We start from the raw sequence: 23,174 nt of genomic DNA on the forward strand, positions 1-23,174 counted from the left end.
CAATCACCCGACCTAAACTCAATTGAGATGGTTTGGGATGAGTTGAACCGCAGAGTGAAGGAAAAGCAGCCAACAAGTACTCAGCATATGTGGGAATTCCTTCAAGAATATTTGAAAATAATTCCAGGTGAGGCTGGTTGAGAGAATGCCAAGCGTGTGCAAAGCTGTCATCAAGGCCGAAGGTGGCTACGTTGAAGAAACTCAGATAAACAAATATTTTATAACACTTTTTTGATACTACATTGTTCCATATGTGTAATTTCATAGTTTTGATGTCTTCACTATTATTCTACAATGTAGAAAATAGTAAAAAATAAAGAAAAACCCTTGAATGGTAGGTGTGTCCAAACTTTTGACTGGTACTGTATATCAAAATTAAGCTGTATCAGTTGAATGTAGACACAAATACATATATATAAAAAAATATTACAATCTTTCTGAAATACTGTAACAAAATATGCAAATGAGACGATATGCTTGTGCTTACACGGCCAATCCACTTTTCTGAATTCGGAATATTTGGTATGATTTCATTTAAAAAAGACTACAGAAGGGTGTACTCAGTGATATAGTGGGTTCTATACACAGGTGTATGCCGTATCCACACTTTTTGTCCAGTGGGCATTGCATATAAAATATATAACTCAACCTGTAAAGTGATTGTTCCCATGTTTCATGAGCTGAAATAAAAGATCCAAGAAATGTTCCATAAGCACAAGCTCTAACATCGCAGTTAGAGAGCATTTCTCCTTTGCCAAGTTTCATGACTGTCCTGTGAGGATCAGAGTGGGTCAGATCAGCTTGGCAATGACTGACAATAACCAGACCCTCTCTCACCCGCAAAAGGGGGGGGGGGGGGGGGGGTTGACACCTCCACCCCGGTCATAAATTTAAGCAGTAGAGAACTTTTCCCTCTACCCGTTTCAACCAAAGGAATGCATTTGTCTCCAGAGACTGTTGACCGCCCAAAACTCTAAAAGTAGAAAATGGAACACGAATTATAACATGGGGAATGTGGGAAATGATCAGTGGAGGACTATGGAAAACGAATGTCATATTGTTTTTCATTTTGTAATGTTATTAAAAACTGTATGGACCAAATATTGTAACTTGGAAAGGATACCCCTTTATCTGTCAAGTTTTCATCCAATATGCTGTGAATACAATAAGAAAAGTGATTAAGGTATTTGTGTTAAGATAGGAATGGGATTTTAGTTTTGTAATGATATAATAGTTTTTGATATCCATTGCCCAGTAACTAACTAGCCACGCTCAGAGTGAGGTCAGAGAGCTTGTCAGCATGACGGAATGGCCCTTTTTTACCCAGAGTGTATAAAGTCTTGGAAGAGGAATCAACTTTTAGACCAGGAAATGTGAGGCGTAGAGCTACATGTTTTAAATTGGTCTAACTCTGAACCTCAACACGAGGTGAAGAAACAAACTCACCTTCCTTTAGACCAGAGAGATGAAGAGCTGCAGCTCATGTCCATCGTGGTCTGAATCCTGAATACCAACACGAGGAGGAAGCTTGTGAGTGAGTCTTCCAGAGTGAACAACATTAGCCTTGCCCTATAAAAAACACTCACAAAATTTGAGTTTGCTATTCAGAAGAAGCATTGCCTGATGTGAACCATGCTTGGAACAAAAGAGATCTCAGAAGACCTAAGATTAAGAAGTGTTTACTTGCATAATGCTGGAAAGGGTTACAAAAGTATCTCTAAAAGCCTTGATGTTCATAAGTCCATTACAAGACAAATTATCTATAAAAATTGAGAATGTTTAGCACTGTTGCTACTCTCCCTAGGAGTGGCCGTCCTGCAAAGATGACTGCAAGAGCACAGTGCAGAATTCTCATTGAGGTTAAGAATAATCCTAGAGTGTCAGCTAAAGACTTACAGAAATCTCTGGAACATGCTAACACCTCTGTTGACGAGTCTACCATACATAAAACACTAAATAAGAATGGAGTTCATGGAAGGACACCACAGAAGAAGACACTGCTGCCCCCAAAAAACATTGCTGCTCGTCTGAAGTTTGCAAAAGTGCACCTGGATGTTCCACAGCGCTACTGCCAAAATATTATGTGGACAGATGAAACTACAGTTGAGATGTTTCGAAGTAACACACAACACTGTGTGAAAAAAAAGGCACACCAACATCAAAACCGCATCCCAACTGTAAAGTATGGTGGAGGGAGCATCATGGTTTGGGGCTGCTTTGCTGCCTTAGTGCCTGGACAGCTTGCTATCAACGACTGCTATCATCAACGGAAAAATGAATTCCCAAGTTTATCAAGCCATTTTGCAGGAGAATGTTAGGGTATCTGTCCGTCAATTGAAGCTCAACAGAAGTTGGGTGATGCAACAGGATAACAACCCAAAACACAGAAGTAAATCAACAACAGAATGGCTTCAACAGAAGAAAATACGCCTTCTGGAGTGGCCCAGTCAGAGTCCTGACCTCAACCCAATTGAGATGCTGTGGCATGACCTCAAGAGAGCAGGTCACACCAGACATCCCAAGAATATTGAGTATCTGAAACAATTTTGTAAAACGGAATGGTCCAATATTCCTCCTGACCGTTATGCAGGTCTGATCCACAACTACAGAAAATGTTTGTTTGAGGTTATTGCTGCCAAAGGAGGGTCAACCAGTTATTAAATCCAAGGGTTCGCAGACTTGTTTACACAGTGGATTCAGTAAAACGTATAATTGTGTGTTATGAGTTTAGGCAGACTGCTTTTGTCTATTGTTGTGACCTAGATGAAGTTCAGATCAAATTGTCTTACCAATTTATGCAGTATCCAGGTGTTTCCAAAGGCTTCATACTTTTTCTTGCCACTATGCAGTCGTGGCCAAAAGTTTTGAGAATGACACAAATATACATTTTCAAAGTCTGCTGCCTCAGTTTGTATGATGGCAATTTGCATATAGTGCAGAATGTTACAAAGTGATCCGATGAATTGCACTTAATTGCAAAGTCCCTCTTTGCCAAGCAAATTAACTGAATCCCAAAAAACATGTCCACTGCATTTCAGCCCTGCCACAAAAGGACCTGCTGACATCATGTCAGAGATTCTCTCGTTAACACAGGTGTGAGTGTTGACGAGGACAAGGCTGGAGATCACTCTGTCATGCTGATTGAATTTGAATAACAGACTGGAAGCTTCAAAAGGAACGTGATACTTGGAATCATTGTTCTTCCTCTGTCAAACATGGTTACCTGCAAGGAAACACGTGCCGTCGTCATTGTTTTGTACAAAAAGGGCTTCACAGGCAAATATATTGCTGCCAGTAAGATTGCACCTAAATCAACCATTTATCGGATCATCAAGAACTTCAAGGAGACCGTCTCCTAAAGTTGATTCAGCTGCGGGATCGGGGCACCACCAGTACAGAGCTTGCTCAGGAATGGCAGCAGGCAAGTGTGAGTGCATCTGCATGCACAGTGAGGGGAAAACGTTTGGAGGACGGCCTGGTGTCAAGAAGGGCAGCAAAGAAGCCACCTCTCCAGGAAAAACATTAGGGACAGACTGATATTCTGCAAATGTACATGGATTGGACTGCTGATAACTGGGGTAAAGTCATTATCTCTGACGAATCCCCTTTCCGATTGTTTGGGGCATCCGGAAAAAAGCTTGTCCGGAGAAGACAAGGTGAGCGCTACCATCAGTCCTGTATCATGCCAACAGTAAAGCATCCTGAGACCATTCATGTGTGGGGTTGCTTCTCAGCCAAGGGAGTGGGCTCACTCACAATTGTGCCTAAGAACACAGCCATGAATAAAGAATGGTAACAACACATCTTCCGAGAGCAACTTCTCCCAACCATCCAGGAACAGTTTGGTGACGAACAATGCCATTTCCAGCATGATGGAGCACCTTGCCATAAGGCAAAAGTGATAAATAAGTGGCTCGGGGAACAAACAAAAAAATCTATATTTTGGGTCCATGGACCTTAATCCCATTGAGAACTTGTGGTTAATCCTCAAGACGCAGGTGGACAAACAAAACCCCACAAATTCTGACAAACTCCAAGCATTGATTATGCAAGAATGGGCTGCCATCAGTCAGGGTCTTGACCAGACTGCAGTTTGGCATCGTAACCAACTTCAGTGGGCAAATGCTCACCTTCACTGGCACACTCTTCACAGATGAATCCTTGTTTCAACTTTACATGGCAGATGACAGACAGCGTGTCTGGGGTTGTGTGGACGAGCTGTTTTCCAATGTCAACGTTGTGAACAGAGTGCCCCATGGTGGCGGTGGGGTTATGTTATAAGCTACGGACAATAAACACAATTGCATTTTAATCGATGGCAATTTGAATGAACAGAGATACCGTGACAAGATCCTGAGGCCCATTCATCTGTCGCCATCACCTCATGTTTCAGCATGATAATGCATGGCCCCATGTCGTGCATTACACAATTCCTGGAAGCTGAAAATGTCCCAGTTCTCACCAGACACGTCACCCATTGAGTATGTTTGGGATGCTCTGGATCGATAGCATGTTCCAATTCCTGCCAATATCCAGCAACATTGCACAGCCATTGAAGAGGAGTGTGACAACATTCCTCAGTCCACAATCAACATCCTGTGAAGGAGATGTGTTGCGCTGCATGAGGCAAATGGTGGTCACACCAGATACTGACTGGTTTTCTGATACACAGCCTTACCTTTTTATAAGGTACACTATATATACAAAAGTATGTGGATACCCCTTCAAATTAGTGGATTTGATAGATTGCCACCTTTCCAGTCAGTTCTTCAAATTTCTGCCCTGCTAAAGTTTCCTATAAGTTCTGTTATTGTGAAATGGAAACGTCAATGAGCAACAACGGCACAGCCGCAAAGTGGTAAGCCATACAAGCTCACAGAACTGGCCCGTCGAGTGCTGAAGTGCGTTGCGCATAAAAATGGTCTGAACTCAGTTGCAACACTCACTACCGAGTTCCAAACTGCCTCTAGAAGCATCTTCAGCAGAATAACTGTTCGTTGGGAGCTTCATGAAATGGGTTTCCATGGCCAACCAGCCGCACACAAGCCTAAGATCACCATGCGCAATGCCAAGCGTCAGCTGGAGTGATGTAAAGCCAACCAGATGTAATGACGTGTTCATTGTCCTAAGCGCAATTGAACAAACACCACCTCTTCCTTCCTAATATGACCTTTGAATCTTGGTCTACATAAATGCCGGCCTTTGTGCTCCGAGTCCCCTCTCTTCTGCCACACATCTATCAAAATGGCTCTGATATTACGTTGTCCTCACCTCCACCCAGTGGAACATTACAGTTTTGTGTGATTGCTTCGGCACTCTCCTTGAAACTATAGGCTATTTTTTGCAAAACTCTACACACTAACCACAAAATCTTACACCAAACCAGCAAAACATTATACATCTCTTGCAAAAGCAAACAATTCATGCAAAACTCTTCAAACTCCTTAAAAAGTGTTTATTTGTGTCAATACAGTACACACAAACCATAATTTGAATAAGCACACGAAGCACCAACTATGCACTGATAATATAATTGAAAAACTCTTGTGGCTTATGCTTTTTCTGTGTGCAGGGCATAGCAGTTTGCAATAAAGTTGTCATACATGTAGTAAACACGCATACACACAGGTATACAAATGTGTAAAGTATGGATGTTTATTCCGAACATAACACACAACATAACACACTATCAATACAAACATTTTCTTAACAGGTTCTAACACTCCTCAAAACAAATGCGCAGTAGAAGAAAACCAACATTTGTGTTAGAAAAAAAAAAAAAAAAAAATTGGGCTTCATCTCGCAGTCTTTGTGAGTCTGGTCATAAGACTTCATCCACATCACATGCAACGTTGTCTTGAGCTAGGCAGCGTGGAAAGTATCGCCTGGAGTGCCGTATCCAGGCCTGGCATGACCCCTGATCGATGTCTCCACAAGCCTCCTCCATTGCCTGTAGAAGGGGTATGCGTTGGTGGGGCTGGCGATCATACACTTTCCAACGCCATGCAGAGAATAATTATTCAATAGGATTCAAGAACGGCGAGTATGGGGGAGATTGAGTGCGATAAAAAGTGGGTAACCTGTGAACCAATTGCAGACCACAGCAGCCCGGTGGAAACTAACATTGTCCCAGATACCGTACCTGGGCTGCTCTGGCCCCTGGTCATTAGGGATTAGTCAGTTGGGAGGGTGTCCAGAAATGTGATAATGTGTACAGGGTTGTATGGGCCTATGATTGCATGATGGTGAAGGATGCCGTTTTGACGAATAGCCGAAAACATTCTTATGTTGCCACCATGTTGTCCCGGGACGTTGATGATGACACGGTGTCCGATGATATTTCTGCCGCAGCACCTTGTTTTTGCCAGGTTGAAACCTGCCTCGTCCACATATATTAGCTGATGATGTACTGTATCTGCTTCTAGCTCCATGACTCTCTGAAAGAGACAAGAAAAAACATGTAGCACAGTACAAAAAGACAGGGATGAGTCAATATGATGTAGCACCATAGATCATAAGTATGGTGACCGCCGTCCAGCGTCGCCAGTCTTCGAGCCATCATTGATCCACTTTTCATTTTCCATTTGTTTTGTTGTCCCACATACCTGGTTTCAATTCCATCATTACATATGTGTATTTAACCCTCTGTTCCCCTCATGTCCTTGTCCGGAATTGTTTATTGTAAGTGCTTGTGCACGTCATGTCTGGTGTGCGAAGGGTTTTGTACCCATTGTATTTGATTGTTTACGGTGATTTTATTTTTAAACTGCACCATTGTAACACCGTTTTTGCTCTCCTGCGCCTGACTTCTCTGCCGCCAGTACGCACCCCTTAGTTATTGTGTTCCTGACTCCCCTTCCTCGTCCTCCTTCACCTGTTCCTTCTCCTCCACCTCCTACTTCTTCACCTCCTCATCCTCCACTTCCTCTAGTTCTCATCCCTCTAACTCTGTCCATTATTGGCCTCCATTGTTGTCCAAACCAAATGTTTACCTGCAGCCTATTGATAGTGCTCAAGCTCCGATTTGTAAGTGAACTCATTATCTAAAAGTGTTTTTAAATGTGCCAATGTGGAAAGGCAATTGGCGAAGTAGTGTTGCAATCTAGAGACCTATGTTTAAAGTTTTGTTAGAAACGTGTTATTAAATTGGCAACAAGTGTTAATGGTTTCAGGGATAGTGCTTCAAGAATCACTGTTAGTGTTTTAAGCATTCAGAAAAAACGAATATCAATTATATCTAGTTTCAAAGCCCTTTTGGCTAACAATTTCATTCCCTTCCACAACCGAATGTGGGAACCAGCAGAATCTCACTTCCACACCTATTCTCTCAATTTTCCATAATAACATTAATACCTCCAATAGTAAGTCACTCCTATTAGATTTACCAGATGATAAACTATTCAATAAAGACAGATAATCTGAGCATACTATAATTCTAACAGGTTGTACGTCCTCCACCCACTGGAGGGAAACTATTATCGCCAAGAGTTCAACTGAGTATACTGACAGTTCATCTGTTAGTCTTCTACATATCTGCAAATCAAATTCAGGAACGTAAACGCCTACGCTTGTGCGCCCACTATCTGGGTTCTTGCATCAATTTGTGAAAAGCTGTAAAAAAAAGCTAAAAAAACTTCTACCTACACTACGGGTCAATAGTTTCAGAACACCTACTCATGAAAGGGTTTTTCTTTAGTTTTACTATTTTCTACATTGTAGAATAACAGTGAAGACAACAAAACTAAGAAATAACACATGGAATCATGTAGTAACCCAAAAAGTATTAAACAAACCAAAATCTTTCATATTTGAGATTCTTCAAAAAGCCACACTTTGCCTTGACAGCTTTGCACACTCTTGGCATTCTCTCAACCAGCTTCACCTGGAATGCTTGAAGGAGTTCCCACATATGCTCAGCAATTGTTGGCCGCTTTTCCTTCACTCTGCGGTCCAACTCATTCCAAACCATCTCAATTTCGTTGAGGTTACGTGATTGTGGAGGCCACGTCATCTGGTGCAGCACTCCATAACTCTTCTTTTTCAAATAGCCCTTACACAGCCTGGAGGTAATTGTTCTGTTGAAAAACAAAATTATAGACTGCTGCGCCACTCGGGAGCCCCAGTGGGACTAAGGCACTGGTTCGAATCCAGGCTGAATCACATCCTGCCGTGATTGGATGTTCCATAGGGTGGTGCACAATTGGCCCAGGTTTGGCTGGGGTAGGCCGTCAATGTAAATAAGGATTTGTTCTTAACTGACTTGCCAAGTTTAAAAAAATCAAAGCACAAACCAGATGGGATGGAGTATCGCTGCAGAATGCTGTGGTAGCCATGCTGGTTCAGTATGCCTTGAATTTTAAATGAACCACAGACAGTGTCACCAGCAAAGCACCCACATACCATAACACCACCTCCACCATGCTTTACGTGGGAAATACACATGCGTCTCACAAAGACACAGCGGTTGGAACCAAAAATCTCCAATTTGGACTCCAGACCAATGGACAAATTTCCACCAGCCTAATGTCTATTGCTTGTGTTTCTTGGCCAAAGAAAGTATCTTCTTATTATTGGTGTCCTTTAGTAGTGGTTTCTTTGCAGCAATTTGACCATGAAGGCCTGATTCACACAGTCTCCTCTGAACAGTTGATGTTGAGATGCGTCTGAGCCAGTTTCATCATAGCGCTTGATGTCTTTTGCAACTGCACTTGAAGAAACTTTCAAAGTTCTTCCGTATTGACTGACCTTCATGTCGTAAAGAAATTATGGGCTTTCGTTTCTCTGTTTATTTGAGCTTTCTTGCCATAATATGGACTTGGTATTTTACCAAATAGGGCTATCTTCTGTATACCACCCCTACTTTGTCACAACACAACTAATTGGCTCAAACGCATTAAGGGGGAAAGAAATTCCACAAATGAACTTTTAAGAAGGTATGTTAATTGTTAACTGTTAATTGAAATGCATTCCAGGTGAATACGTCAAAGCTGGTTGAGAGAATGACAAGCGTGTGCAAAGCTGTCATCAAGGCAAAGAGTGGCTATTTGAAGAATCTTAAATATATTTTGATTTGTGTAACACTTTTTTTGTTTACTACATGATTCCATATGTGTTATTTAATAGTTTATGTCTTCACTATTATTCTAAAATTTAGAAAATAGTACAAATAAAGAAAAATCCTTGAATGAGTAGGTGGTCTAAAACTTCTGACCCGTAGTGTATGTACAGTATTTGTCAACCAGTTTCCCTATATCACTGACTTCTGACCAATATTTCCTTTTCTTTATCTAGGTTAGATAACAACAGGATCTGGGAGTAACCATGGAGGAACATCCCCTATCACCACAAAAGGGCCAGCTTCCAACTCACTCAAACCGCTCTCATCTGCAAGCTTGCCAACTGTCCTACCAAAACCACTGCCTTGTCTACTAGTACAGTGCCTTGCAAAAGTATTCATCCCCCTTGATGTTAGTACTATTTTGTTGCATTACAACTTGTAATTTCAATTGATTTTTATTTGGATATCATTTAATGGACATACAAAATAGTCCAAATTGGTGAAGTGATATTAAAAAAATAACATTAAAAAAAAAAATGTAAAGTGGTGCGTGCATATGTATTCACCCCCTTTTCTTTGAAGCCCTTACATTTTTTATTTATTTATTTTTATTTCACCTTTATTTAACCAGGTAGGTTAGTTAAGAGTAAGTTCTCATTTGCAAATGCGACCTGGCCAAGATACCGCAAAGCAGTTTGACACATTCAACAGAGTTACACATGGAATAAACAAACAAATGTGTAAATGAGGTAGGATAATGGAGGTAAGGCAATAAATAGGCCATGGTGGCGAAGTAATTACAATATAGCAATTAAAACACTGGAATGGTAGATGTGCAGAAGATTAATGTGCAAGTAGAGATACTGGGGTGTAAATGAGCAAGAAAAATAAGTAAATAACAGTATGGGGATGAGGTAGTTGGAGGGGATATTTACAAAGGGCTATGTACGGGTGCAGTGGTCTGTGAGCTGCTCTGACAGCTGGTGCTTAAAGTTAGTGAGGGAGATATGAGTCTCCAGCTTCAGTGATTTTTGCAGTTCGTTCTAGTCATTGGCAGCAGAGAACTTGAAGGAAAGGCAGCCAAAGGAAGAATTGGCTTTGGGTGTGGGTGGGTGTTGCTTTGGTCACCAAAGCAACAAGATCAACATCAATGATGTATACAGAGAAGAGAGTCGGCCCGAGAATTGAACCCTGTGGCACCCCCATAGAGACTACCAGAGGTCCAGACAACAGGCCCTCCGATTTGACACACTGAACTCTATCAGAGAAGTCTGTTGAGTCTGCCGATAAGAATGTGGTGATTAACAGAGTCGAAAGTTGTGGCCAGGTCGATGAATCCGGCTGCACATTAATGTCTCTTATCAATGGCAGTTATGATATCGTTTAGGACCTTGAGCATGGCTGAGGTGCACCCATGACCAGCTCTGAAACCAAATTGCATAGCGGAGAAGGTACGGTGGGATTCAAAAATGGTACTTGGCTTTCGAAGACCTTCGAAAGGAAAGGTAGAATAGATATAGGTCTGTAGCAGATTCAGATTTTGCAGCTCTTTCAGAACATCAGCTATCTGGATTTGGGTGAAGGAGAAATGGGGGAGTCTTGGACAAGTTGCTGTGGAGGGTGGAGAGCTGTTGATAGTGGTAGGGGTAGCCAGGTGGAAAGCACGGCCAGCCGTAGAAAAACGCTTATTGAAATTCTCCACAGAGCTGGGATTACGGAAGAGTGGCCAGGAAAATGCCATTGCTTAACTTCTTATGGTATAGGGGACGGTTACGTCCCACTTGGGCAAAACAGGGAAAATGCAGCGCGGCATTTAAAAAAGAAATAATAATATAAAAATCAAACTTTCATTAAATCACACATGTAAGATACTCAATTAAAGCTACACTCGTTGTGAATCCAGCCAACATGTCAGATTTTTAAAAGGCTTTTCAGGGAAAGCATAAGAAGCCATTATCTGATGATGGCACAATAGTAAACAAAGAGGGTAGCATATTTCAATCCTACAGGCGCTACACAAAACTGTAACGATTTTCTTCGGTTGAAGTAGAGTCGGACCAAAATGCAGCGTGGCTATTGCAATCCATGTTTATTTAATAATGAAGAAACACGAACTGTACAAAAACAATAAACGTAATGTGAAAACCGAAACAGCCTAAACTGGCGCAAACTAACACCGCGACAGAAACAAGGACACTAAGAACAATCACCCACGACTCACCCAAAGAATATGGCTGCCTAAATATGGTTCCCAATCAGAGACAACGATAAACACCTGCCTCTGATTGAGAACCACTTCAGACAGCCATAGACTTCACTAGAACACCCCACTAAGCTACAATCCCAACACACCACATACAAAAACCCATGCCACACCCTGGCCTGACCAAATAAATGAAAATAAACACAAAATACACAAAATACAAAAACGCAGAAATGAAATATAAAACATGCATTACATTTGACGAGCTTCTTTTGTTGGCACTCCAATATGTCCCATAAACATCACAATTGATCCTTTTGTTCGATTAATTCCGTCCATATATATCCAAATGTCCATTTATTTGACGCCTTTGACCCAGAAAAAAAACAGCTTCCAAAAAACGCAACGTCACTACAAAATATTTCAAAAGTTGCCTATAAACTTTGCCAAAAAATTTCAAACTACTTTTGTAATACAACTTTAGGTATTTTTAAATGTTAATAAATCTATCAAATTGTAGACTGGTCTATCTGTGTTCAATACAGGAAGACAACAAACCAACGCTACTTTTCATGTCTTGCGCACTCTCAACAGTGTTACCCAGTTCCTAGATGGCCTACTTCTTCATTGCACAAATGAATAACCTCAACCAAATTCCAAAGACTGGTGTCATCCAATGGAAGCGGTAGGAACTGAAAACAGGTTCCTAAGAAATATAATTTGCCAATGAGACAGACAGACACCAAAAAAAAAAATTCTGAAAGGTTAGTCCTCAGGGTTTTGCCTGCTACATAAGTTCTGTTATACTCACAGACATGATTCAAACAATTTTAGAAACTTCAGAGTGTTTCTATCCAAATATACTAATAATATGCATATCTTATATTCCTGGCATGAGTAGCAGGAAGTTGAAATTGGGCACACTATTTATCCAAAAGCAAAAATGCTGCCCCCTATACCTTAAGAAGTTTTAAAGACAAAAATAAGCAAACATGTTTGGTGTTCGCCAAAAGGTATGTGGGAGACTCCCCAAACATTTAGAAGAAGGTACTCTGGTCATATGAGTCTAAAATTGAGCTTTTTTGCCATCAAGTAAAAACACTGTCTGGCGCAAACCCAACACCTCTCATCACCCCGAGAATACCATGTTTTTCCATCGGCAGGGATTGGGAAACTGGTCAAAATTGAAGGAATGAAAATACAGGGAAATTCTTGAGGGTAACCTGTTTCAGTCTTCAAGAGATTTGAGCCTGGGACGGAGGTTCAGCTTCCAGCAGGACAATGACCCTAAGCATACTGCTAAAGCAACACGCGAGTGGTTTAAGGGGAAATTTAAATGCCTTGGAGTGGCCTAGTCAAAGCCTAGACCTCAATCCAATTGAGAATCTGTGATATGACTTAAAGACTGCTGTACACCAGCGGAACCCATCCAACTTGAAGGAGCTGGAGCAATTTTGTCTTGACGAATGGACAAAAATCCCAGTGACTAGATGTGCCAAGCTTATAGAGACATAACCCAATAGTCTTGCAGCTGCAATTGCTGCAAAAGGTGGCTCTACAGAGTATTGACTTTGGGGGTGTGAATAGTTATGCACACTCAAGTTCTTTTTTGTGTGTCTTATTTCTTGTTTGTTTCACAACAAAATATGAAAAATGCCAAAGGGGGTGAATACTTTTGCAAGCCACTTGTATATTCCCAACAGTCATCTAGATCAGTAGCTGTGGGATGCTCAATCTCACAGCGTTTCAACCTAACCCAATAAACTAATGACAATTGTTCATGCCATATATCCAAAGGCATCTCACCTGCATCCACTAGTATGGCACGTACAGATGTTGATTTAAATGCACCAATACATATTCTTATAGCTTTTTACTGGATTCTGTCGAGCTTCTGAAGCCAAGTCTTCGCCGCTGTTTCATAAACTATACACCCGTAATCATGTATCGTCCTGATCAGAGCTCTATAAAGATCCATCAACGATTGTCTGTCAGCACCCCATCGACATGCACTGTCAACTGGGACCTTAGACAGGTGTGTGCTTTTCCTAATCATGTCAAAACAATTTAATTTGCCACAGGTGGACTCCAATCAAGTTGTAGAAACATCAAGGATGATCAATGGAAACAGGATGCACCTGAGCTCAATTTCAAGTCTCATAACAAAAGGGTCTGAATACTTATGTAAATAAAGTTATTTTTATTTTTATATACATTTGCAAAAATGGCTAAAAACCTGTTTTCACCTTGTCATTATGGGATATTGTGTGTAGATGAATGAGGGGAAAAAATATTTAATCAATTTTAGAATAAGGCTGTAACATAACAAAATGTGGAAAAAGGGAAGGGGTCTGAATACTTACCGAATGCACTGTACATGGCTTTCATCCCTAATATTCTGGAACGTTCTCTCCATATGTTCTAGTGTATGTTGAGAAAATCTAAATTAAAAAGGTACTTAGTGATGGCTTTAGATAAATGTACTGAAAACCCTATTGAATTTAAACTCCACAAGAACATCTGTTGGCCAGCAAGTGGAGAGGGTTTTCAGCGGCTAAATTTAATTTAGGGAACAATGTCTGCACAGCCCGTTACGCACCTGCATATTGTAAGTCTGAAACCTAACTACTAAAAAGTGCATAAGAAAGGCGTACATTTTCTAAGTCTGAATTGGGTTCTTGCTGTATTATTTACTGCTGAAACTAGCTATGTGTACAAATCCAGGATGCTGTCTTTTCACTGTTGACGTTGAGACTGGTGTTTTGCAGGTATTACTTAATGAAGCTGCCTGTTGAGGACTTGTGAGGCGTCTGTTTCTCAAACTAGACACTAATGTACTTGTCCACTTGCTCAGTTGTACACCGGGATTTCCCACTCCGCTTTCTATTCTGGTTAGAGACAGTTTGCGCAGTTCTGTGAAGGGAGTAGTACTCAGCGTTGTATGAGATCGTCAGTTTCTTGGCAATTTCTCACATGGAATAGCCTTAACTTCTCAGAACAAGAATAGACTGACAAGTTTCAGAACCCACAAATGCTGATGCGCCAGATACTCAACTAGTCTAAAGGCTAGTTTTATTACTTATTTAATCAGCACAGTTTTCAGCCACGTTAACATAATTGCAAAAGGGTTTTCTAATGATCAATTAGCCTATTAAAATGATATGGATTAGCTAACACAATGTGCCATTGGCACACAGGAGTGAGGGTTGCTGATAATGGGCCTCTGTACGCCTATGTAGATATTCCATAAAGAATCTGCCATTTCCAGCTACAATAGTATTTTGCAAGATGAACAATGTCTACTCTGCATTTCTGATCAATTTTATGTTGTTTTGAAGGACAGAAAATGTAATTTTCTTTCAAAAACAAGAACATGTCTAAGTGACCCCAAACTTTTGAACGGTAGTGTATAGGTGTATCTACCCACCCACCCCCAACAAGTTATACCCTTTCAATGTAAAAAAAAACAAACAACTGTACTGCTATATGAAATGCATTTCAGCATATATTTTCCAAGATAATCTTATCATGTTTTTTTTAAGATATCAACAATTGCTTCTGTAAAAGTCTGAATACTACATGAGCTAGCACACACACCATGCACAAGTTTCTGAATCTAAGATTTGATTGATCAATATCCAACACATCAAAAACCGTTAGCAATTTTACTGATTTCACAACGCTGAAAAAGAATAGACAATGAAAATACCATATATAACCTTGATGAAAGTTAGCTATACAGAGATGATCAAGATGATCCAATGTGAGGTGCATGTTGTTTTACCAAAACGTTTAAAAAACATTATGAACGTTAGATTGCCTGTCCCAGTCTTTACAACACTGTAGAACATGCAAACACAATTCTAGAATACTTAAATTTGGTCTGTATTGCTTCATTATTATCTCATCTTCATCATTCAAATAGGGGGACAGTTGTGAGCCAAGAAATATGATTGGCTGAAAAGCCTTTAAGACTTGGCCTCCTACTCTGAAATGGACAAAAATCATGCGAGTTCCTACTTAAACTTTTAAAATAAAGCATGATCCCAACAAATAGACCTTAAGGATAAGTGTAAACATGTTTTAATTTCGAAATTAAACTTTATTTATTTGGGCATGCGCAGGTTGACTATTCCCATGAATATCCATAAAGTTTTTTTCAGATTTAGAATGGCTGCAGTGCATGAGACCAGTGTCTACAGTAAGAGAATGAGACCGTTTAATATATTGCCCACAGCGAATTATGTGATGTATTTCTGCTGAGAGCATCCAGACCCCTGTTCCTGATCTGATGTGATCAGTGGTCACTTCCTGAACAGAGACATCGGCACAGCATCTGTCTCCATTACAACAAGCAGCATATTCATCAGAGAGAGAGAAAGAGCAAGAGCAGACTCCCTGGTGCCTCACCATGCCTCTAATAACCCACTTCATTCACCTCAACTACCTTCCACTCTGGGTCAATGTATAAAATTATTGTCTATTGTTACAGCATTGCCATGAGGAAATAAAATGTATACAAAAATAAAATCGATAGAATCTGAGATGCAGCAAACATCAGTGATAGAAACTAACCTGATCAGAACCAGCCTACCAGTCCTTGTGGCTCCACAGACATTGAGCTGTTCCAACGGCAACTCTGTTTGGAGTCATTGACTTCGGAGATCAGGGCCAATATTCATAAAGAGGAGTGCTGATCTTTTTTTTGCCTTTTAGATTATAATGAATGGACCTGGAGGGGGGGGGGATCCTAGATCATTACTCCTAGTCTGAGCTGCTCTATGAAGTCCAGCCCTGTGGTTTAAGCAGCAACTGGGATCACTGAGACTACCCCAGAGCCATGCACTGACTGCACTGAACCTTGATATCCCTTTAACTAAACTGCAAATTCTCCATTGTAAAGCAACCCCCCAAAAAAACAAAACAAAGTGTTGAGTCTATGGACCCAAAGACACTAGAACAGAAAACTACACCCATCGTTATCATATTTCCCAGCATGTTCTATTGCAGGTTGAAATCCAGAATTGTTTGTTTCAATATATGTTTGTGCATGTACATGAATTGATTAGTCGTATGCCACACAAAGATAAATAACATACATTTTTCTAAACTATTCCAAACAGTTAGATTTTTTGCACTCGTTACTGAAATGTTTGTTCCAGTTTAAATGCCTTGAGTAGTCTCCTCACAATGTTTCTAAACTTGGAATTCATTCTGATTGTAGGTTGCAGGTTAATACAAATTCCAACTGTTGGATATTCTACTTCTGTCTGGTTCTAGTGATGGGAAACAAAGGCTTTCTGAAGGCTTTGGTGCATTCACCAAATTGTGCCGAAGAATGGTTCTTCATTATCTTTTCACAACGCACATTAGTGACATCTGCTGGTCAGCAACAAATAGCAGCGCGTGAATATTGCTTTTCCCCCCACTTTTTATCAAAACTCCATGGCGCAGCGATAAATTGTTGGCTTCAGGAGCCTATAATCAGTTGGAAAACCAGGTTTGCATCTTACATCACGCTTCTCTTTTTTGCCTTCAAGTTGACTGTTTTTTCTAAAACGTCATCTATGGCACTATTTAGGATACTTAAGACAGAAGCTTATACTATACCAAATAAAACAAATGATTTGAACAGTGCAGAAAGTGAGGTTTCACAAAACATTAAGTGCGTCTTCAGACGGATTAAACCATATACCCTCACGTAACTGAATGTTCCATAGTTACCTACTCTACCTGCTAAAATACCAGTCAGGTGAAACATTTTGTACAAAATCCTAATTATATTTGCAAGTACGGTGTACAGTAGAGGTTGGTGTTTGAAAGCCGCTTGGAATCGAAGAAAGCACTGAAAATAAGGTGAAATCAGTGGGATCTCACATTTTGCAACACACAGCTTATGATCAAAGGAAGCGTCGGACGTCATTATTGGCGTACTTCCGATAAAGAGATGCACGCATCGGCACACTGCTTCAAAGTTAGCTGCATTCCTCAGAGCTCCGGTATCAAACGTAACAACCCTTGCAGGTAGGGTTGCAACATCTTGGAAATTGTCCAGAAATTCTGTTTGGAATATTCCTGGAAACAGAAGCAGGAAATCCAAAATCCTACAACCAGGATTTTTGGAAAATGTGAGGAAAGTCAGACTTTTGCAACCTTACTTGGAGGCCTGATGTGGCCTGAGGTATGAACTAGGGTACAAAAATACACTTATATAGTGCTCGCAAGTTTGTAGTCCTAAAACTAGAAATAAGTAAAGTTGAAGTCGGACGTTTACATACACCTTCGCCAACTACATTTAAAAACTCAGTTTTCACAATTCCTGACATTTAATCAGAGTAAAAATTCCCTGTCTTTAGGTCAGTTAGGAACACCACTTTATTTTAAGAACGTGAAATGTCAGAATAATAGTAGAGAGAATGATTTATTTCAGCTTTTATTTCTTTCATCACATTCCCAGTATGTCAGACGTTTACAAACACTTGATTAGTATTTGGTAGCATTGCCTTTTTAAATTGTTTAATTTGGGTCAAACGTTTTGGATAGCCTTCCACAAGCTTCCCACAATAAGTTGGGTGAATTTTGGGCCATTCTTCCTGACAGAGCTGGTGTAACTGAGTCAGGTTTGGAGGCCTCCTTGCTCACACAAGCTTTTTCAATTCTGCCCACAAATCTTCCATAGGATGGAGGTCAGGGCTTTGTGATGGCCACTCCAATACCTTGACTTTATTGTCCTTAAGCCAATTTGCCACAACTTTGGAAGCATGCTTGGGGTCAATGTCCATTTGGAAGACCCATTTGAGACCAAGCTTTAAAATTCCTGACTGATGTCATGAGATGTTGCTTCAATATATCCACATCATTTTCCTGCCTCATGATGCCATCTATTTTGTGAAGTGCACCAGTCCCTCCTGCAGCAAAGCACCCCCACAACATGATGCTGCCACCCCCGTGCTTCACGGTTGGGATGGTATTCATCGGCTTGCAAGCCTCCCCCTTTTTCCTCCAAACATAACGATGGTCATTATGGCCAAACAGTTATATTTTTATTTCATCAGACCAGAGGCCATTTCTCCAAAAAGTACGATCTTTGTCCCCATGTGCAGTTGCAAACTGTAGTCTGGCTTTTCTTATGGCGGATTTGGAGCAGTGGCTTCTTCCTTGCCGAGCGGCCTTTCAGGTTATGTTGATATAGGACTCGTTTTATTGTGGATATAGATACTTTTGTACCTGATTCCTCCAGCATCTTCACAAGCTCCTTTGCTGTTGTTCTGTGATTGATTTGCACTTTTCGCACAAAAGTACGTTCATCTAGGAGACAGAACGCGTTTCCTTCCTGAGCGGTATGATGGCTGCGTGGTCCTATGGTGTTTATACTTGCCAGAGGTGGGACCAAGTCATTGTTTTACAAGTAAGTCTCAAGTCTTAGCACTCAGCGCCCAAGTCAAGTTCCAAGTCAAGCAAGGCAAGTCCGAGTCAAGTCTCAAGTCTAACTTTGAATTTCAAGTCCTAAACAAATCATAAATGTGCTCTTCACCAAATGTAATACCATTTCATATTTTTAACAAAGAGTAATAGTTTGTATATTACATTTACGCAAATCATAAATGCTTTTAAAAATATCTATATAATGTATTACTTTCCAAATAAACGTTGCATTTCCATGGAAATAGCCATGAGAAAGACTTGTACACAATCACCCAACCACAATCGGCCAACCTTGTTTTAGGAACATCAGGCAGGATTTAGGCTACCAACTGCCTAGCAAGTTGTAGCTCAATCTTGGGTGCAATGATCATGTTCCCGCACTGACTGACTGTGTGGAGGCTCGTTGATTTAACTATATAGTTGTCGGCTATATTAGCAATGACCATTCTTTGTGCAGCTCCAAATGTCGACCAAAGTTGGAAATTGTTGTGCCTCCGTCTGTAATTTTCTTCCCACATGTTTTGCAAGTTACAATATGTTTATTGGTGATACAGCATCGTCTTTATATCCGAAAATAATAATTTGGGGTATCCTCTTTCCAAGCACTCCATCTGAACTCATCCGCCAACGTTCCTCTGCACTGTCACGCACAAGTTTTTCTCGGCTGGCACAAATTGAATGGCTGCTGTCCGATTCAAACTGTAATCCGTTAAATGAAGAGTTTATGCGCTGCACACTTTTTAAAAATAACATCATTTTTAATATTTGGGCTTGGAGAGGGTATCAAGTTAGGTTGAGTCATAAGGCTCAAGTCCAAGTCAAGTTATGAGTCATTGGTGTCAAAGTCGAGTTGCAAGTCATCATATGTGACTCGAGTGTGACTCAAGTCCAAGTCATGTGACTCGAGTCCACACCTCCGATACTTGTGTACTATTGTTTGTACAGATGAACGTGGTACCTTCAGGTATTTTTAAATTGCTCCCAAGGATGAACCAGAATTGTGGAGGTCTACAATTTTTTTCTGAGATCTTGGCTGATTACTTTTGATTTTCCCATGATGTCAAGCAAAGAAGCACTGAGTTTGAAGGTAGGCCTTGAAATACATCCACAGATACACCTCCAATTGACTCAAAGTATGTCAATTAGCCTATCAGAAAATTCTAAAGCCATGACATCATTTTCTGGAATTTTCCAAGCTGTTTAAAAGGCACAGTCAACTTAGTGTAAACTTCTGACCCACTGGAATTGTGATACTGTGAATTGTAAGTGAAATAATCTGTCTGTAAGCAATTGTTGGAAAAATTACTTGTGTCATACACAAAGTAGATGTCCTAACCGACTTGCCAAAACTATAGTTTGTAAACAAGAAATCTGTGGAGTGGTTGAAAAGCGAGTTTTAATAACTCCAACCTATGTGCATGTAAACTTCCGACTTCAACTGTACCGCTGGTTCGTCCAGCCATTCCTATGGGGGAAGATAATGGAGAAAGAATGGGGTTTTGGGAAAAACGCAGAAGGTCTGAGATCTTACACGTTTTGTTCTATGAGATAATATCAGTCAGTTAAATTTACCTTTACGAATTAGGAAGCCTTTGTGTTTTGTGTGCTTGTTTTCTTTACAAAAATGCTTCAAAAATTCACAAGTGACGTTAGCTGATGAAGATTATCTTAAAGAAACAAAACATATAAGATCCCCTAAGCCTGTGTTAACCAGGCTTTACCTTATTTTCCACATTTTCCAAAAACTCCTACAAGAAAAACCTTAATTTCCCATAGGCTTTGGCCAACGAGTCATGGTGGAGGTAGTCTGTTTGAAAAGACCACCTGAAATGTCTGCCTGTTTTGGTGGGATGGAGTTGGTCTGCCTGGTGAAATAAGTTAATTGACCAATAAGAAAGAGTTCCAAACCATTCAGCTTTCCCCTCCCCACTCAGACAATCGTCGCAAAATTCTTGCTTGACAAATTGCGCTTTGCTAAGAAGCTACTGAGTTGGATCGTTAAAGGGTACCACTACACCTTGTACACCTTTAGGAACAAATCTAAACCTTGTTCGTAAAAGTGTAATATAATAGAGCTCCACAGTGGATGTGTCATAATGCCCATAAAACCAAGCGGTCAAAACGGGGAAATGGTTCCAATCATTTTTCCACCATACATTTTTCTCATCGGTGATTTTAGAAACACTTAAAATAAGGGCTGTGTTTCGTGTACGCTAACCCTGGCGTAATGTTTTGGTAACCATGTAAATCACTTCCGGACACGGTGACTTTTATCAATATATTAAGCTCTATTTACTCTCAGATTAGAAAATGATCATTAACATCAAAGTAGACATCATGCAAGTCTACAAATCCTTGCAAGCTCCTGCACGTTATCTCTAGCTGACACCTTTGCTAACAGGTATTGTGTCAATTTAAACCTTGCCAAAGACAGTTCACAAAATTGTCAATTTAAATAAATAAATAGGCCATAGTGGCAAGATAATTACAATTTAGCATTAACACTGGAGTGATAGATGTGCAGATGATGATGTGCAAGTAGAGATACTGGGGTGCAAAAGAGCAAAAAATAACAATATGGGGATGAGGTAGCTGGATGGGCTATTTACAGATGGGCTGTGTACATGTGCAGTGATCGGTAAGCTGCTCTGACAGCTGATGCTTAAAGTTAGTGAGGGAGATAAGTCTCCAACTTCAGTGATTTTGGCAATTCGTTCCAGTCATTGGAAGCAGAACTGGAAGGAAAGGCGGTCAAAGGAGGTGTTGGCTTTGGGGATGACCAGTGAAATATACCTGCTGGAGCACGTGCTACGGGTGGGTGTTGCTATGGTGACAAGTGAGCTGAGATAATGCGGTCCTTTACCTAGCAAAGACTTATAGATGACCTGGAGCCAGTGGGTTTGGCGACAAATATGTAGCAAGGACCAGCCAACGAGAGCATACATGTCGCAGTGGAGGGTAGTATATGGGGCTTTGGCGACAAAACGGAGGGCACTGTGATAGACTGCATCCAATTTGCTGAGTAGAGTGTAGAAGGCTATTTTGTAAATGACATCGCCGAAGTCAAGGATTGGTAGGATAGTCCGTTTTACGAGGGTGTGTTTGGCAGCATGAGTGAATAATGCTTTGTTTGTGAAATAGGAAGCCAAATCTAGATTTAACTGTGGATTGGAGATGCTTAAAGTGAGTCTGGAAGGAGAGTTTACAGTCTAGCCAGACGCCTAGGTGTTTATAGTTGTCCACATATATTCTAAGTCAGGATCGTCCAGAGTAGTGATGCTAGTCGGGAGGGTGGGTGCGGGCAGCGATCGGTTGAAGAGCATGCATTTAGTTTTACAAGCATTTAATAACAGTTGGAGGCCACAGAAGGAATGTATAGTATGGCATTGAAGCTCGTTTTGAGATTTGTTAACAGTGTCCAGAGGGGCCAGATGTATACAGAATGGTGTTGTCTGCATAGATGTGGATCAAAGAATCACACACAGCATGAGCAAAATAATTGATATATACAGAGAAAAGAGTTGGCCCGAGAATTGAACCTTGTGGCACCCCCATAGAGACTGCCAGGTCCGGACAACAGGCCTTCTGATTTGACACACTGAACTCTATCAGAGAAGTAGTTAGTGAACCAGGAGAGGCAGTCATTTGAGAAACCAAGGCTGTTGAGTCTGCCGAGAAGAATTGACAGTCGAAAGCCGTGGCCAGGTTGATGAAGATTGCTTAGCGGAGAGGTACGGTGGGATTCGAAATGGTCTGTGATCTGTTTGTTCATAGTTTGTCTAGAGTGTCTCCCCCTTTCCAATCTTTAGGAATCTCAGACAATACTAGACTGTTCAGCCTCTCTTTAGTAATAGGGGTTGCAACAATGGCGACGGATATTTTTAGGAATTGTCTAGCCCAGCTGATTTGTATGGATCCAGATATTGCAGCTCTTTCAGAACCTCAGCTGTTTGCATTTGGTTGAAGGAGAATCGGGGGGAGCTTTGGTAAGTTGCTGCGGGGGGTGCAGAGCTGTTGGCCGGGGTTGGGGTAGCCAGGTGGAAAGCATGGCCAGCCATAGAGGAATGCTTCTTGAAATTCGATTATCGTTGATTTATCAGTGGTGACAGTGTTTCCTAGTCTCAGTGCAGTGGGCAGCTGGGAGGAGGTACTCTTACACAAGCCCTACCCTGTTTACAGACCTGAGGAAGCTGAATGTGTGGGCTTGTGGCACCATTCGTCCCAACAGAGTGGGTTTTCCCAAAACAAAAGTGAATGACATGCCAAAGAGGGCTGATAGGTGTACCATGCGATGGATTCGTAAAGATGAGCTGCTCTTTGTAAGGTGGATGGATACCAGATGGATGGATACCAGAGGTGGTCATGTGCACCACTATCCACAGATCCTACAGTGGCGATCACGTCGTCAGGCATGTGAAGCACACTAATGGGGCATGGACCACTAAAAATGTCTCTATTCCAGCTGCTGTAAAGAATTACAAGAGCATG

This window comes from Oncorhynchus clarkii, chromosome 6 (assembly GCF_045791955.1).
Source record: "Oncorhynchus clarkii lewisi isolate Uvic-CL-2024 chromosome 6, UVic_Ocla_1.0, whole genome shotgun sequence".
NCBI lineage: Eukaryota > Metazoa > Chordata > Actinopteri > Salmoniformes > Salmonidae > Oncorhynchus > Oncorhynchus clarkii.